Genomic DNA, 19,349 nt, shown 5'->3' on the forward strand with positions numbered 1-19,349 from the left:
TCTTTGTGTATGCTTCTTTCAGATTTGGCTCTTGGGATGCTTGTATAAAGATTCTGACTGATCCTTGAAAATTTGAAGTTTAAACCATTTGATGTTTGCAATTTTATTGGGACTCAAGCTTGTTAAATGGGACTATTTGTGATACAATAACACTTGGATATGACAGACATCCAAGAAGCAAGTGGATAAGTCAACAAATCCAACATAATCATTTTATTTTGGCAGTGGGTATTCCTGCTTCTTTCAAATTACCTGCAGGTGGCTAAGCAGCAAGAACATTAAGCAATAAATTAATACATTTTCAAAGTGACAAAACAAAACCAAAAAAATCCAACAACTGAGTAAGAACAGTAATGAATGAAACTATAAGACTTCTCAGCCAATTAAAAAAAGAGACTAAACTATAAAGTAAAGCAATCAAATGCCATTAAAAGTACAGAAGTATAAAATTATATGCTGTTGAATGCTTAAAAGATTGTGAAATTGGTGCCAAGTGAAGATAATGTACTTAGCAAAAAAAGTTGTGCCTTCAAAAGGCCTATCCTTTTGGTAGATATTTGCTAAACCTACAATGGGATTTTTTTGTGTGCTTGCTATATGAGTGTAGTATTCACTCCCAAACACTCTGAGCAGATAATAATAATAATAATAATAAAAAATCAGAAAAAAGAATTCCTCAAATAAACAATGAATAAAACCATCCAAAGGAATAATAATTAAAAAGAACCCCCAACATAAGAGAATACAGAAAAAGCTACAAAATCATGTGTCCACAAAGCATCCAATAATTCACCACAAGATTTCCTTCTGGGCCAAGTTTTATTTGTTCTTCTGAAACCCAGGAAGGAAATGGATAGGCCAAACCTCCCTAAGAAATGATGAATTCTGAAGATGTTCTTCACAATGAAATGGTTCAGAATAAATTCCTAAATAGAATAAATTCATAAATAAATAACAATTTCTAGTCCCAGTTATGGTGGGTAACTCAAGGACTACCTTGTCCTGGGAAGTCCTCACTTTTCACTTTAGAGGTGAAAATTATGGTTGCATTTTTTTGTATTCTATGGTACAATTTCTCAATCAAAGCACCTTTGAGATGTGTGTACTTGATTGCTAGGATAGAGAATTCTGAGATTTGGAGTCCATACGTGCACAGAGACGCATTCCTTGTGTGTCCAAACATACTTGGCCAATAAAGAATATTCCTATTCCTATTCCTATTCCTATTCCTATTCCTATTCCTATTCCTATTCCATTCCACTCCACTCCACTCTACTCTATTCTATTTCTCTCCCAAGGTTGACAAATGCTGTCCTAGAAGATATTCCACAAGGCATTGGTCAATAAATAAAATATTACTATTCTGCTTCCTTGCTGGCATAATTACTTCTGCTGACCTTTCTGGGATCCAGGCTCCAATTGCAATAGCCCAGTCAAAGATTGCACCCCATGTGTGCATTTGCCTTTTGACACTCCCTTAAAATGTGAAGAAGTGCATCTCAGTCTTGCACCTGGGAAATTTCTTTTCTTTCATATTATTTCAATTTCTGGACTGGAAGCACAGATCCATCGTATCAGAGATTTAAATTTAGCTATACTTCTGCACCACTGGCTCTCTTTCTTTCCACCCTCTTGATTTTCTCCGCTCAACTATGATAGGATAATTTTCATAAAACTGACAGGTTGAATCTTTGCTTTTTAGAGCTGTGTTAGACTCAGATCCAGCCATTGAAACTCATTGGTTTACAAAACTCTTCTCATTTTTTTTTAATTGTACTCCAATCTACTGTTTTTGTGTATGGGGGGCGGTTGCATTTACATTTGGCGAAACTCTAAATAACAATTCCAAATTGAATGAACTAGATTCAGTTTGCCATTGTACAAGTTAAAACTAAATCCCTGAGAAGCAATCAATATTGGAATAAGAGGCTTGCAAGGTGCTACTGTTCCTTGTAACACTTTTGAAAGGAAGATGTACAAGCAGATTCATTGTTTTCTTTTCATTATAATGTCCCCTCCCAGCAAGATCCAGATGGCTCCTTCTCTGTTTTTCTGTAGAGGAACTCTTCACTCAAACCTTGACTCCCACCATAACCCCAAGCCTAGGAGAACAGCCAGATCTTCTGAAACTTTCAGGATGTCATCAGGATGAGATCTGTATGGATTGTTGTTATTGTTATTATGTGCTGCTTTCATTATAATATATAAATTTCATTAAAAATGGGCTGTTGAACGCCCAGATAAAGGCAGTTACATAGATGACCCTACACAAAAGGTGCCAGGTTTTGATCTTCCTCGCCAGCATTGGTCAACTCTGAACTAGATCTGTACCCAACATGGTGTCTGCCAGGACTCATTGTTTAAGTGGGGTCTTGTCTCTACCCCCTCAGTGTAACTGTGGTGCTCCTTGACAAAATATCCATCACATTGTGTCCGAATGTCTCCCTAACCCTAACCAGAGGAAATGGCGGGGACCGGCTGCACAAGTGTTTAAATATTTTCGGAGAGAGCTTATTGGGGGGGGGCTTATTTTAGCGCATGTGCTCAAAAACCCGATTAGGCTTATTATCCGGGGAGGTCTTATTTTTGGGGAAACACGGTATATTTTGAATGAAAAAGGTCAAGATGATTTGTGCCTTCAAAAAAAAAAAATGAAACTACACCTCAAAGACATTGAGGTTATAAAAATAATATTTGTGACTGGGTAGTCACAGTAACCTGCAATCCTGGGTTTCTAGAGCAGCTCTCATTAAGATCTTGACCACCTCCAAAAAGTCTGCTTGATGGCTATTTGATAATGAGGACCCAGATTGTGGGGGCAATAATCTGACTTTGTATAAATATACAAAAATATGAAGGCTATTGCTTAACACAGGGTTAGCCACCCTGAGTCTCCGGAGAAGGGCGGCATATAAATTAAAGCAAAAAAATAAATAAAATAAAAATGCATTGATAACAACAAAGAAAGCTTTTTTGGAGCCTCTGTGGTCATGTAGAACTATATGCACTAAAAGGTAGCCACTTGCCTCACGGCAAGGTTTATGCCGCTTGCAATATATTTGAGTTTTACTTTCATATTTTGTCTGCATAGAAGACCACTGAGAACAGCATGGACCTCTAGGGAAACTCCATATAGGTGCTGCAAAAGCTGTTTCAAGTATGCAGTGACAAAGGCAGCCATTGACTTAAACTCCCAGCCCACGGGCCGGATGCGTCATGTGCTGGCCACGCCCACGTCCGGTTTAGCGAAGTGGGGATACATCAGGTGATGCCACTATGATGACGTGAATTTGACTTAAACTAAATGCTATGTTGGCCTGTTACTCGTGTAGAAGGTAAAAATGGCTGATGAGATACATTCCCGTGAAGAAAGCATTCAAAGAAATGCCCTTTCCTGTAATGAATAATGTCACCATGATAGAAGAGCTGTTTTTTTTAAAACCTGTGAAAGTTTTTTTAAAAAAAAACCTTGTAAAACACTGTCAGGAAAGAAAAAACCAGACACTTCAATGTGAAGCTTGTTATATGATTATGTCACTGGTGTGAATATTGACAAAGTGATAGACCAGAAACATCAACAACTGTTTATCTTGAAAGCTGGGAAGGGAGAATCCCACTAGATTTGTCATTCTTTCTGAAACCCTGAAGGAGGAATGTGACAGATCTTTGCAATACTTGGGAAAAAATTACATAAACTAGCCAGAAGGCCATTTATACTGGCATCTATCATACAAATATTGTGGACACAAGAAAATACACTAGATAAAGAATCTGATCATTTCGATGTAAGTTTTTATTTCTCTGTCATACGTTGCCCTGACATTTTGGTCTTCATGTGACTTCCTGTGGTTTTTGTCACCTTTTCCTTTATGCAGTTGACGGAAGCTCTGACAAAACACTTTATCTCCTCCATTGTTAAGACAATAATCTCCTCTTGAGCAACATATTTTTTTTTCAATCATTTCAGCCCTTGCCCTTGCATTCTAATCACATTGCTCCATGCTTACCTAACCTTTCATTCGCACCTTCTCTACCCTTTTCAGCCAATTGATTTCCCAGTGCTAAATTTACAGAGCTTAAGTAAGTCCATGCTATCTTTTTGGACAGGAGAGTATGGACACCTCCTATTTTTGAGGATGTCACCAGGTTGCCCTGTTTTGCCATAGCTACTATTACTACTGCTGCTTCTTAACATCATTGTCCTTCCTCATATTTTCCTTTGACTTGTCTGCCTTTTGACTGTTCAGCTGTGTCCCAGATCCAGATGGCTGGATCAATTAGATCAAACAGCTGGATCACCCCAAGTTATTTCATTGGGGCGGTAAAGAAATTATATTGTAAATCAATCCATTTGGGAAGAGCTATCACTCGGTGGTAGAGGATACGTTGGGCATGTCCACTGAGTCACACTTTCTGTGAGTTTTGGTCTCTGAGAGCTTGGAGATCCATTGCAGTCAAAATACTAACAAAGGTTCAACTAATTTACTACTAGTGAACTACTAGTTCCCTACAACTAGAACAATTAATAAGTGGCACAACTTGTCTGCAGAAGTTGTGAATGCTCCAACACTGGATGTTTTTAAGAAGATGCTGGATAACCGTTTGTCTGAAGTGGTGTAGGGTTTCCTGCCTGGACAGGGGTTGGACTAGAAGACTTCCAAGGTCCCTTCCAAATCTGTTATTCTATTCTATTCTATTCTATTCTATTCTATTCTATTCTATTCTATTCTATTCTATTCTATTCTATTCTATTCTATATCAGCATGTACATCTTTTCCTATTTATTCCTTGTATTGTCCATTCACACTTGACCAATAAAGTGTACTATCCCAACCCAATCCAACCCATTCCATTCCATTGCATTCCATTTCATTCCATCCCATCCCATCCCATCCCATCCCATCCCATCCCATCCCATCCTTCCCTATTTTTTGCTTGAACACAAATCTACCTACCTAGTTTCTGAACATGAACATGAACCTAGTTATATAGAATATATAACTCATGGCCATTTTCTTACTTTCATGCATGGTGTGGGGGTTATAGTTTTTTATTGTTCATATATTGGGTTTTTACTTTTGTAAGCTGCCTAGAGCCACTGAGAATGAATGGGTGGCCATATAAATTTTATTAAATACTTTTTTTAAAAAAAAACTTGATTTTTTTGGCTCTTATTTTCACTGGCAATGACCCCTGTGAAGTACCAACTACATACTTATGGGGCTGAGCATACATCAAAATTCTAAATACCTAGATGGAAAGAAGTCTTCAAATTGCTTTAAATTTGTACCAGCCAGTTAATTATGGTAGGAATATTGCCTGTCTCAATGCTCTATTGTCTCTGATGTAGTATTTGGTACAATAGGGAAGGCAATCAGGCGCACAGTCAGTCCTTAGCTCCTGGCCACATATCAGGCATTAGTCAAAGGCACTTATGAAATAATGATTTTAGAAGAGCAAAATAGCTAAGTTAAAGCACTAACTGTTCCTGATGGTTCTTTAACACACTACATCCACGTTCTTTGCTTTTTCTCTGTCACCCACAGCGTCCTGATATACAGGTGGAAATGTCCTTGTGAAATGTTTTTGCCCTTCTCTTAAATGTTCATTCAAGACACTTTGTCTTGTTCGGTTTCTTCTCCCTTAAACAAAAGAAACTGAGATAGTTTTGGCATCAGGCGACAGTCAGGAAAAGCAATAATTTTTTTTTTCTAGTGCCCTTGGGTGGATGATCCCTGAGAGACAAAAATAGACAGGTGCTAATTTCAAACCTTGACTTTCAAAGACATGTTATTGTAAATGTGCCAGCATAATATAATATAATGTGTGTGTGTGTGTGTGTGTGTGTATATAATAATAATAATAATTATTATTATTATTATTATTATTATTATTATTATTATTATTATTATTATTTACTTTAGTCATTAAACATGAAACTCAGTCAACTGAACATTCAAAAATTCATCACAAATACCATTGACTGGTGCTAATGGTTGATACGGGTTGCTGCCAGTGTCCTAGGTATCAACCAAGTACCTTCTTAAGATGTACGATGTTCCAAGTAGCACAGTTTTTTGCAGTTCCGCTGGTGTTATTGCAGGAAGCTGCAATTTGTTGATGTATCTTATAAAATTCTTGGACATGGTACCAAGTGCCCCGATGACAATGGGTATCACTCTTACATGTTTCATCCATAGCCGTGTAGTTTGGATGGCCAAGTCGCGATATTTCATGATTTTTTCCAGTTCTTTTTCTTCGACTCTGGCGTCTCCTGGTACCGTGATGTCAATAAATTGTACATTTCGGTTTTCGACAACTGTGATATCTGGCGTGTTGTGTTCCAAGTGACGATCTGTCTGTATTCGAAAGTCCCACAAGATCTTCACCTTCTCATTTTCTATAACGTTTTCCACTTTATGTTCCCATGACTTTTTGGATACAGGTAAGTCGTATTTTTTACATAATGACCAGTGGATTAATTTAGCAACTCGGTCGTGTTTAGCTTTGTAATCAGTTTGTACGATTTTGCTGCATTCACATATTAAATGTGAAACAGTTACGACTTTGTTGTTGCAAAGTCGGCAGTTTGGATTGTCGGTGGATTTTTGTATCTTTGCTTTCATGGCATTAGTTTGTAGTGCTTGTTCTTAAACTTGTTCTTCTTGTTCTTGTTCTTCTTATTATTATTAGTGGATTACATTAGTTGGGTTCACATATTGATCTATAGTTTGTCTAATCCATGGTTTATTCAATGAGTCAGTTGGCTAGATTTGCACATTATGGTAAGCAGAATGCAATTTGTTAGTTTTGACTTTTGGCATGTTTTGGTTTGCAAAATCTATTTCACTGTAGTTTGCAGAGCTATCCACAGGGGAGCAGCTGTCAAGACCATGAAGATGATGGCCATGGCCATAAGATCAAAGCCCACAAGCCTAAGGTGTTGTGTGACATACATGGAAAGAATGGGTCTTCAATTGCACAGCTGTAGCAATAGCACTAGCAATAGCATTTAGAATTATATATTGCTTCACAGTGCTTTTTAGCCGTCTCTAAATGGTTTACAGAGTCAGCATAATTGCCCCCAACAATCTGGGTCCTCATTTTACCAACCTCAGAAGGATGGAAGGCTGAGTCAACTTTGAGCCAGTGAGAATTGAACTGCTGACAGTCGGCAGAGTGAACCTGCAATGTTGCATTCTAACCACTGCGCCACCATGGCTCTGTAGCCACCAACTGCACCTTTTCACTGGACTGACATTGCACACTGCAGCTTAGCAACGCATGATCATATAACCAATGGTTTAGTGTGCTATACCAGTCCAACTATTATTTAAGTTATAACTTTCTTTGATTTGCAGTGTTGTATTTATGGTTAGTCTTTTACTTACTAATGGATGTTAACTCCACGAGAAGCTGCAAAGTAGAAGTTATCCCAGTGCTAGGTTTTGTAATGTTTTAAAGTAATGCCTTCTAACCTTCTTAAACATGAACATAGGACTAAAGGGCTTACTAAAGATAATTCTAATAATAATGCATCTGGGCCTGTCAGTAGGAATTTGTTCAGAGGTCAGAAACATTCCACTAAATTTAGTCCATGCTAAAGATATATGTTAAATATTACAGTTCAAGCAAAAGAAGTCATTTTATATAATACTGAATCTAGGATTTCTCTGTATGTGTAAATGATATTCATGTTGAATGCTTTTAAAGATGTGTTTTAATCGTCTTAATGTCCATAGTAAATTTTAAAAAGTTGTTATCAGGCAACATTTTTTTTTTTTTTTTGTCATTGGTAAAGTACCTTGCAACAATTAATCTAATAATGTAGGCAAAAATTGCTACTTGTTCTTAATGGCTTGGCTAAAAACCAGTAAACCAATTGATAAGAGAAAGGTTAGGAGACAGTCATATCTCATGGTGTCCTTCAGACATAAGCAATATTACTTCAGGATGATGATGATTGTTGCAAGAGGAATATGTAGTGTCTTAGTAAGCTACATTTTCATTGGCGTCTGGATGCAAGAAGCAAATCAAACAGGAAGAAGCATGAATCCAGAAAGCAAGAGCTAATTTTAAAAATGCAGAATGTGGTTTCTTTGGACTCATCTACACGTACAAGTACAAATAGAAAGAGCAGAAAGCCACCAAGCTCAGAGAGCAACAAAGACCCCTCAGTTCAACCCTGAGCTACAAATATTCTATTTATTTATTTTATTTTATTTATTTATTTTATTTGTCAAGCATGTATAAGATAACAGATATAAGTATAAACACGATTTTGAATACAGGAAATGGATATGGATAAATGGGGACATTAGGACAGGTATGGTAGGCACATTGGTGCGCTTATGCACGCCCCTTAGAGACCTCTTAGGAATGGGGTGAGGTCAACAGTAGACAGTCTAAGGTTAAAGTTTTGGGGGTTTGGGGATGAAACCACAGAGTCAGGTAGTGCATTCCAGGCATTGACCACTCTGTTACTGAAGTCATATTTTCTGCAATCGAGTTTGGAATGGTTTACCTAAAGTTTGTATTTATTGTGTGCTCGTATATTGTTGTGGTTGAAGCTGAAGTAGTCATTGACAGGTAGGATGTTGTAGCAGATAATTTTGTGTACTACATTTAGGTCAGACCAAAAGCAGTATTGTCTAAGCCCAAAATTTCAAGCCTATTCTATAATATATAAAGTACAAATGGAAATAGATGGATTATACAGCAAATATTGTAGAATAGCCTGCATGTTATAGGAGCTACAACAGAGTTGCATTAGGAAAGTGATAGTGAGCCTTTTGGGCATTCCATGTTGAAAATTCAAAAAAAAATCCCTAACTTGACTGTGCTAGCACATCTCACACAGAGACAACACATTCCCACAGAGAGACACATACACACACACACATACATACATTATCACACACAGACAAAAGAGAAGTAATTCATAACAAAGATTAAATTACATTTATTATTTAATAAATAAATACTTACATAATTGTAAATAATATTTGAAATGACTGTCTGAGGAAGCTCTGGGTCACAGGAGGCCTGGAAACTTCAGAGAATGCTCTTGCATGGCCTTGTGGCATCCAAAAAGTGGGGGAATGCATGCCTTGTGTTTGTGTGATTTGGGGAGGTTCCAGAGGCTGTGCAAGAGCAGGATTCTTTCCTGTAGCTTCCAGAGGCTCTGGATGCCTGGCATGCTACCAAAAAATGGCATAGTGTGTCACTTATGTCATGTGTGTGATGCGTTTCCCATCACCACAGTATGACTACTGAGACCAGGGAGTCCTCGGAGCCGCAAAAAACCCTCACTCAGCAACTTTTTGTTAGATAGCTGGGATTATCAAATAATGATTATAAAATGTAAAAATATCCAATAAAGTAAATCAGCTAAACAGAGAAATAAGCATATTATTTGCTGAAAGCAAACATGTATCAAATGTGACTACACGTGGATTCAGAACAGAGCATAATCTACTTATTGCAGCTCAAAGGATACATTAGCAATAACTAATATTGAACATTTCATTGTATGCGTTCTGTCCTCACTGCACTGTGTGCAGCTGAACATGGACCCACCTATCCTCCAATAAAACAGACCGTGTGTGTAGATCTGAATGCTTTATTGAAAGAACAGGATATGGTGAAACTGGGGAAAATAGGAATACATACAATGAGAACCAATTACAAGATAGGGAATATTGAGTTACGGCTGAACATAACAATTAATAGATGCAAGTAATTTAAATGTCACCAGTGATGCTCTGTGGGTGGGATGTGTGTTTGTCCTTGGATGACCATGTGCCACAGATTAAGATGGATTTTTCTTTGTGTTTCTGCCTTCTCCAAATGCTAAAGGAAATGGAGTCTGACTTCCCAGCATGCACTTGTTTTGAGAGTGCGGGCTGATGGATAAAAGAGTAGGGTCAGTTTCAAACAATATACTGAGTATTTGTCTCTCCAGCCACTAGATGGGGCTAGAGAGCAACAACAGTATATAAAGATTGTATGTTGGGGCATGACAGTATGTTCAATGGAATTAACACATACAGAGTTGGAGACCTTGCCTCATACGTTCTGTAGTTACTTGGGGAACCAAGGAAGGAAGTTCTCTGTCCTAATTTTGAAGTAGAAGGCTAGAAAAACATCCTAGTTCAAGTTTACCATTTATAGGTCGTGAACTACCAGAGTCAGTAATCAGGTCATATAAAATATCAAGTTTAGCAGAATATAATTTAAAAAAAGATAATATGAAACATTGGTATACTGTGCACAAAGCAAACACAACTTCTTCATTAATGCAAAGAAAGCTTGGATGTTGGTGTCCTTGTTTTAATGCAAATAATAATTTCAAAATAATCATTGTACTGCTTGTCTTTCAAGTCTGTAGCTCATTTCTAATTTAGTCTTAATTCATTTCTAATTAAAGTAAGGCTTCCTTCCTTCCTTCCTTCCTTCCTTCCTTCCTTCCTTCCTTCCTTCCTTCCTTCCTTCCTTCCTTCCTTCCCTCCCTCCCTCCCTCCCTCCCTCCCTCCCTCCCATTAATGGTGATTAATGTCCTATTGAAAAGTAGCACCATACCACAAGGCATCACAACACATATACGAAAGGGGTGAAGCCTGTATCATGACACTGTTTCTATTGCCTCCCTCTGGATGACCATTAGATTCCACAAAAATCCTCTCTGTATATTGAACATTGAACATCTGAAGAATAGAATGTGACTCTCACATATAAGATACACAAATGTAGTTCTACCATTTGAGGTGGAATTTGATAGTGAACAAACATAGCAGTGTTAAGAATTTCTCATTGATCCTAGATAAACCTGTTTACAGAAATAGTCGCATTCCAAAAGCTGAATATAAAAAGCGAATGTTTTCATGCTGAGTGCCAACTTTACAACTTTACTTTCACTTTTCTTCTTCTCCATTGCCTTCAGCTTGGATCCATGGATCTATGTTTTTAAAAACAACTGGAAAAACAGTAAGGATGACTGCAGTTTTGGAAAATAAGATGCAGTAACATTTGAGAACATGTTCCCTCCTAGAACGAAAGGTTATAAACATAGTTTTTTGTGAAATCAGCAAGATTTTGTTCAGCTGATATATACAAAAATCTGATTTTGGCAGAGCTCAATAAATTCAAGATCAAGTGTTAAACTGTCATCAGAATGCCGCTTCTTTTGCAAGTGTTTTGCAGGGTGCATTTATAAGTGAAAAAGACAGCTGCCTGCAGTGATGACAATATATGGAAAGATGATGATGCATAATCAACTATTTTAATTGAAGAATTATGCTGCTTAATAATCTGATTTATCCAATACAATATTTCATTATTATATCAAAATGATCAGAGCATTTTACCCTGTTATTTGAACATGAGTCAAGTATTCAGCTTATATTGTATGCATATGAAATATTTTTGCAGATTTGAAGGATATGCTTCAGGAAGATAAATACACATTAATAGAATTTTTTTTAATTTTATTTTTCTTCAGGTTGCTATAGACGTATTCCAGAAATTAAGGAGGGTTGTGCTTTAATTGGAAAGCACATTTATTACTCACTGTGCTTGGTAAACTCAAATTATTCTCAATTTGCTCTTCTGTATCGTATAATTGAACAAAAATTTAAGGTTGATAACTTGCAATTACATTGATTTCCATTTTGCTCCTTGGGTATTTTTCAGTATGACAGGGCTGGTAGCAAATGTCACTTTCTCAACAATTTGCTTTTCCAGTACTGTAATTGCCAGCGATAGCTAAATAGTCCTAATATTGAATGGACGTGTTCTCTGCAGAGAAGATGAAAAGTGACTAAAACCTGTGAGCCATATTCCTGCTCTTATCATAGTTTCTTTGAGCTCTTTTACCTCAATCCAGTTACAATAACCAACATTTAAAAATAAATCTCTGGTTCTTATTCTGTTGTATAAAATGGGATACTGTCCTAGAAAAATAATCTGGGTTTCAGGGAGGGTTCTGTAATGTCATTCTATTTTCATGTCCTGAAATTAAGATTATACCATCTTTGACTTCTGAAAAGGTGCTCTGAGTGCATAGCGGTATGAATACAGCAATTGTCAGGGACTCATTAAAGCAACTGCATCTTCTGTAGATGCTTAAACCTGGAAGAAGGCATGGCTGCTTTAATGAGTTATTAATAATGGTGCATTTGCATTTCCATATGCTCCAAAACAACTTTTCAGAAACTAACCCCAATAATTCCACTGCTTTACCTGTTTCTATTTCTTCCTACTCACAGAATGTTATCCATAAAATCCTCATTTTCAACAACACACACAATTGCATATAACAGGGTTCATGTCTTGTACCCTTCATACCCTCTCTTTATCTTGTACTTGGGGTTTTAGACTTGCATGATAGGAGAGTTGAATATTTTTTAGATTTAGGGATTTTTTATAGAAAATAGCAACATCACCCCCGCTGTAGATTTCACGGTCAAACCTGCACACGTGATAGTCTCTTACTGTGGCAATGGAATCTGGTAGTGATGAAATTGCCACTAGTGTACATATGATGGACAAATTTAGCAGTGGGTGTTAACCTAAGAGAAAAGTGAAAAATTCGGTTGGTAAATGGCTATCTCCAGATTTACAGGGAATAGATTTTTAAATACCTTTTTGCCAGAAAATGACTTTAGGAAAGAGTGTTGCAATAGCCTGTTTGTGAACTTTCTAAAAAATAAGGGAACCTTTGCTGAACTACAGAGTAGATTGGTCTAGTCTAACAAGTCTTTGCTCATTTTGTGTAGTAGTTCTGTTTGACATAAAAAGATGAAATACCATATCAAGTACACACAAAATGCATTTATATTAATCCAAACAACAATATATATATATATATATATATATATATATTTTCTCAGGTTTTCGCGGGTGTTTGTATGTAGGTCTTTGGTTATTTGGGTCTTCTCCCACATAAAATTGGAAGTGTCTTGGCAATGTTTCGACGAAGTCTCATTTGTCATCTTCAGGCTGGTGTTCCCCACTAAACCCCCACTAAAATCCAAGACAGAGAGCAAGAAAACGGCAAGGCCCTCCTCCCATACATAAAAGGCACCACAGACAGAATAAGCAAAATCCTCCACAAACATAACATCAAGACAGCATTCTGCACAAACCGAAAAATATCCACCATCCTAAGGAACCCCAAAGACAAAACTGAGTTAGAAAATCAAGGAGTATATGAAATCCCATGCACCGCCTGCCCCACCACATACATCGGACAAACCAACAGACGAATAAGTGCACGCATAGAAGAACACAAGAACTCAGTCAGAAAAGAGGAACCAACTTCTTCCCTGGTCCAACACCTCAAAGCCACAGGACATGATATTGACTTTAAAAAGACCAGAATTATCGCCAAAACTGAACACTTTAACAACAGAATAATCAGAGAAGCCATCGAGATAGAAAAACGCCCACACAGCATGAACAAACGAGACGATACCTCACGCCTACCAGCCATTTGGAAACCCGCCCTTATTGACAAACGAGTCCCTAACACGACGAATGACACCAGACCCACACTCACGAGAGCCACACAGGATGTCACCACCACACATCCATGCAGAAAGCAGACTCAAACCCACACTGATAATGAGCCACGACCAAGGACCAGAAGCCAGACCGCAGCTGCATCATTAGCCACTTTAAACCCCTCCAATCCATACATGAAGCAGACTGACACCCACCATGAAGAGCTCGCACGGCCACAAACACGAAGCCAAACAACAACAATGCAGCTCACCAGCTCAAATCCCCCTGCAACTCAGACTAAGCTGAGCACAACCAAGCCCCCACCCAAACAGAACACACCCCCAGCCAATCAGAACACAGCCAAGCCCCTAACCAATCAGAACACACCTCCACCCAATCAGAACACAGCCAAGTTCCCACCGAATCAGCTCACACCCCCACTAGCAGTTAAAAGGAAGAGACAGCTGCGATCTCACATTGCTCCTGGAAGCACGAAGCTGAGAACACCAGCCTGAAGATGATGAATGAGACTTCGTCGAAACGTCGCCAAGACACTTCCAATTTTATGTGGGAGAAGACCCGAATAACCAAAGACCTACATATATATATATATCCTCTTGGATTTCTCCTTCTTCCTCTTTATCTCCCTCTTCTAGTACTTTTTCTTGCTCTTCTTGTCTCTGTTTCCCTTTAATTCTCCATTCCGGGTCCTCCCTGTTACTGTTTGCTCCTTCTATGCCCATCACTTGGTCATGCAGATTCTGTGCTTTATTTTGTGAGTCCACTTTTATTTTTTTTCCCTGCCATGACACCAACATTCCTTCTGGTGTTATCCATCTAAACGGTATATGCCACTTATTTAGTAATGTGGCTAGGAACCAGTATTCCTTTTTCAGTTCCCTTATTCTCTTAGGGACTTGCTTTAACGTAATTATTTCCTTGCTTCTATAAAACATGGGTTCATTTTTTGTTATTTTATAAACTATGCCTCTTACTTTTCGTCGCACAAATCTTACGTGGATCTCCCTTGGTAATTTATATTGTCTGGCGTAATTCGTGCAGAGTTCACACATTTTCTATGTTGTTGTAATTTTTATAAAGCAGCCAGAAATAGTTTACTGCAAATAGACTATAATGGGATGCCGTGGTTTTGTTTAATTACATTGAATTGAGCAAGCCATTGTGGTCTGATTGATATATAAGGCTAAGCCATAAACCTTGATTTTAAAACTATTCTAGTTAGTGTTCAACATCTTGCTAAACCAAAAACAAGCAAACCATCTTAGCAGAAAAGGCAAACCCAGCCAAGAATTGAGTAGATGTTAACCATGAAGTTTGGCAACTGATTGGAATTTGAGCTCATGTCTCCTGATCTATTACATGGCTATTTTCAGATTTATGGGGAATAGATTTTTAAATATCATTTTGCTAGAAAATGACTTTAGGAAAGAGTGTTGAAATAGTCTGCTTGTGAACTTTTTTTTAATAAAACAAATAAGGGAATCTTTTGTTGAACTACAGAGTAAATAGGTGTAGTCTTAACAAATCTTTGCTCATAATGTGGAGTAGTTTAGTTTGAAGTCGTGTCAGAGTTCACACATGTTGATCACAAACAAACCATCTTAACAGAAAAGGCAAACCCAGCCAAAAATTGAATAGGCATTTATTAACCATGAAGTTTGGTGACCAATTGGAGATTTGAGCCCACATCTCCTGATCTGTTCACATCACATTGGCTTTCAGTCCTCAATCTGGATCGTTCTCCAGATCGCTGTTTTTTATGGTGCTCAATTTAGAAAAAAAAATGGTGCTATCTCAGTTAAACGCAAAATATGTTTCCTGATAAGTATTGCTGTCTGGAGGAGGTGTAATGGGGAAAAAACTAGCTCTAATTAAAATGTGCTTACTTAAGATGACAGTTACTTGAAATATGGCTGCATTGTAAAGACTTCATTATGAACCATGTACTGTATATTAAATGATAATTGTGTCAAGGGCTAATTAACTTTCTCTCATAGGTGAGTTTGATAGGTCACTTGTGGCTCAGTCTACCTTGTTTATGTCTGTCAATTTCAGAAACAGCTCGGATGTACAAAGAACGTGGAATGCTTAGGATGTTTCTTATTTTTATTTTTTATTAGCTAGCTTTGAAAAGCTTTATTATCCATTGTCATTCCAGACATGATCGGGAGATTGACAGAGCTTGGTTTTGTAAACACAATGTGACTCTCAATGAATGTGTCTCTTACTTTCAAGATAATAATTTGCAAACTACGTCTCTGGTCGTATGTTTCCCATTTTGCATTTTGTGGCAAAGCAGAAAGTTAATAAATTCAATTTAACAAGCAATCTTGCCTTCGGGGGAGCCCGCACAAACAAGTGATTCAAGACCATTGCAGAACCAAGAAACATGCAATCAAGCTGAATAACTGGTCAGAAGGCTGAAATTCTCAAGGTTACATGAGTTTGAGACAGATGGTGTTACAATATCTCCCTCAATACACCACTTTGTAATCTCCATTAGGGATGACTTGGTAATTTGCCAATTTAGATGGTAGTATAGAGCATGGACAAGTATTTTGTTTTCCCCTTAGGTTTGGCTCTATCTGCTTTATTTTTCATTAGGGGGATAAAAGTGATTTGATGGCCAAATGTGCAGGATATTCTGAAGGAGAGAGTGAGAAAAAAGCAAAGAGGTTATTCCTTTGGATCTGTTATTAGGTGTGGTGACTTAATATGGTATGCCCTCCCAATCACCCCATTCAGCTAAACAATTTTTTAAATAATAATTATTATTTAATCTTTAGTGAGATTCACAGCCTTTGAGGCTGGTTAATAGTTCAGCAGCTCGAGTCCTAACCAAGGACCTAGGAGCTGTTAAGGTATCGTCGGAGGATGTAAGCTGTAAGCCGAGTAAGGTGGTTTTTTGTAGAGTCAAAATGTTCAAGTCTGGCAAATTTCTAAATAGCGGTGTAGCCCTTTGGGTATTGCTCCAAGGGCTCCAATTACAATCGGGACAACACACGATTTCTTTTTCCACAGTCGCTCAACTTCAATTTTTTGAATATTTTGAATTAAATATTTTGAACAACAATAATAATAATAGTTATTATTATTATTATTATTATTATTATTATTATTATTATTATTATTATTATTATAATAATAATAATAAACAGTATACGCAGCAAACGAGATGACCATGCTGGATTTCGTATCCCAAATCACTAGTTGAACACTTCCCAAGTGATTAGTACTGTGTGATGTATCGGCAGATTATGCGAGCAGATGATGATGATGATGATGATGATGATGATGATGATGATGATGATGATATCAGCTTAGCCCAACTGTGTGTTTTTCAGATGCGATAGTTTACAATTCCTGTCAATTTCACCTGTAATTTACACTGTTTTTAGATGATGGGACTTTGTTGGCTAAAAGTTGAGGAACAATAATTTATGAAAGGATGATTTAGACATCCTATGAAAGCTCTTCAGGACTTGTGTGTGTGTGTGCTTCTCTTCATTTATTCTACAACAATAAAACAGTGAACTGAAGTGGTCCCAAAGTGACAACCTACATCTAGGTCTCTTCTTTCCAAATCCAACATGGCAACCACTATATAGATAGTCCTCAACATACAACCACAACGGAGTTCAAAATTTCTGTTGTTAAGTGAGGTAGTGGTTAAGTGAATTTTGACCCATTTTACGACCTTTCTTGCCACAGTTGTTAAGTGAATCACTGCAGTTGTTAAGTTAGGGACACAGTTGTTAAATGAACCTGGCTTCCCCACTGACTTTGTTCATCAGAAGGTCGCCAGGTGACCACATGATCCCAGAACACTGTAGATGTTGTGAATATGAATCAGTTATCAATCCTCTGAATTTTGATCATGTGACCATGGGGATGTTCCAATGGTTGTAAGTGTTAAAAATGGTCATAAGTCAGTTTTTCTGTGCTGTTTTAACTTCAAACAGTCACTAAATAAATTGTTGTAAGTCGAGGATTGACTATATATTGGAAAGCTTTCATAGCTGAAAGTATGTATAAAGCTGAATTCATAATCCATTGGGATTTTCGGTGAATTGGGTCTATAGCAGAGATGGGTTTCAGCAGGTTTTGACCAGTTCTGGAGAACCGGTAGCGGAAATTTTGAGTAGTTCAGAGAACCAGTAGTAAAAATTCTGACTGGCCCCGCCCCCATCTATTCTCGGCCTCCCAAGTCCCAGCTGATCGGGAGGGAACGGAGATTTTACAGTATCCTTCCTCTGCCATGCCCATCAAACCACGCCCACCAAGCCATGCCACATCCACCAAGCCACACCCACAGAACGGTAGTAAAACAATTTGAAACCCACCACTGGTCTATAGTTAAATCTGGCTTGATGAAACATTACTAGACTCAAGTACAATGATTTCAGGAAGAGAAAGTACAAATTCTATATGAAAAAGTATTAGAAAATAGATTAATCTCCCAACAGAATCAATGTAGACATAGGGAAAGATTACGTGGAATCTGCAACAGAGGGGAAAAAAACATGCTATAGAGGACCACAGAAATGTAGAGAGTTATGCTATCAGGAAATATTTTTTAAAAGTGGCATTGTTAAGTTGAATGCATATAAGAGAATAATACTTATATGACAAAGAGTGAAATAAAAATGCAATTAGGATGCAAGAAAAGATTCAAGGAAGACTTAAATGAGATATCCTAAATATAGTTAGGCTGCAGGTATAAGTACTGTAAGTGGAAAAAATGTTAAAATATGGACATGATTTCCTTATAGAGTGACTGTGCAATTTGTTTAATGTCAATGTGCAGTCAGCTGTCTGTGTCTAATAATTGGAAGAATGTTGTTATAGGAGAAAGACGTAACAAGAGTGAATGGAAAATCTACAGTGAGATTAGATAGTTAAGCATCTAAGAGGAAATTTTTAGAATTATGATTGAAAAGGTTCTAGTGAGGCCACTGAATAATATCTCGGAAGTTCATTGTGACTTATACCAAAGTAAAGATGTGAAAAATCACATTTAATTGGAGAAAAGTTTTGATAAAAGGAACACTGTAGGCATGAATTATGAAACATTTTGCACAAATGTGGAACTGAATTTTGGTTACAGAATGCTATAAGAGTACCATATGATAAAGTAAAGCAGAAAAGAAAATAAATACTTAGCGAAAGTTTCAATATTGAGCAGGGAGTGAGATAAGGACGTGGGGGATATTCCGTTGTGTTTATGCATTTATCAATAAATTTTTCATTATTGCTTATGGTGATGTTAATGCACATATGTATTTTTGTGCAGATGATGCGCTGTTGGCTGTCAGCCCAAATTATTTGCACTGAATATTAGATAGGATGAACAGTAAGATGAGGAATATGGATCTTGCAAATTAAGATATTGAAGACCGAGGTAGTATCACTCAGAGAAAGTGGAGTAAACTATTTCAAGTTATGCATATTTATTTATTTATTTATTTTATTGAATTTCTATACCGCCCTACTCCCGAAGGACTCAGGGCGGTGAACAGCCATGGAATAAAACACATACATATACAAAATTTAAAATCGAATAAAATGAATTAAATAAATTTGGCTGAATTAATACCCATAATTTAAAATACCCATATTTTAAAACACATTAAAATTGCATAAAACTAAAAAAAGCTGGAGAGCTGGTTTGATTTAGCGGTTAAGGTATAAGGCTAGAAACTGAGAGATCGAGAGTTCTACTCCCACCTTAACCATAAAGACAGCTGGGTAACCTTGGGCCAGTCACCTCTCTCAGCCCAAGGAAGGAGGCAATGGCAAACCACAGGAAAGGAAATGCAGGGAAA

General features: G+C 37.4%; 1 protein-coding gene across 3 annotated transcripts in view; it reads left to right on the plus strand.

Annotated features, from left to right (window-relative positions):
• FHIT (fragile histidine triad diadenosine triphosphatase) overlaps positions 1-19,349 on the plus strand; it is a 1,529,913-nt gene that overhangs the window by 789,527 nt on the left and 721,037 nt on the right. The window lies entirely within an intron of this gene.

The sequence above is a fragment of the Pantherophis guttatus genome, chromosome 2, assembly GCF_059756535.1.
Source record: "Pantherophis guttatus breed Tessera chromosome 2, ASM5975653v1, whole genome shotgun sequence".
Classification (NCBI taxonomy): Eukaryota; Metazoa; Chordata; class Lepidosauria; order Squamata; family Colubridae; genus Pantherophis; species Pantherophis guttatus.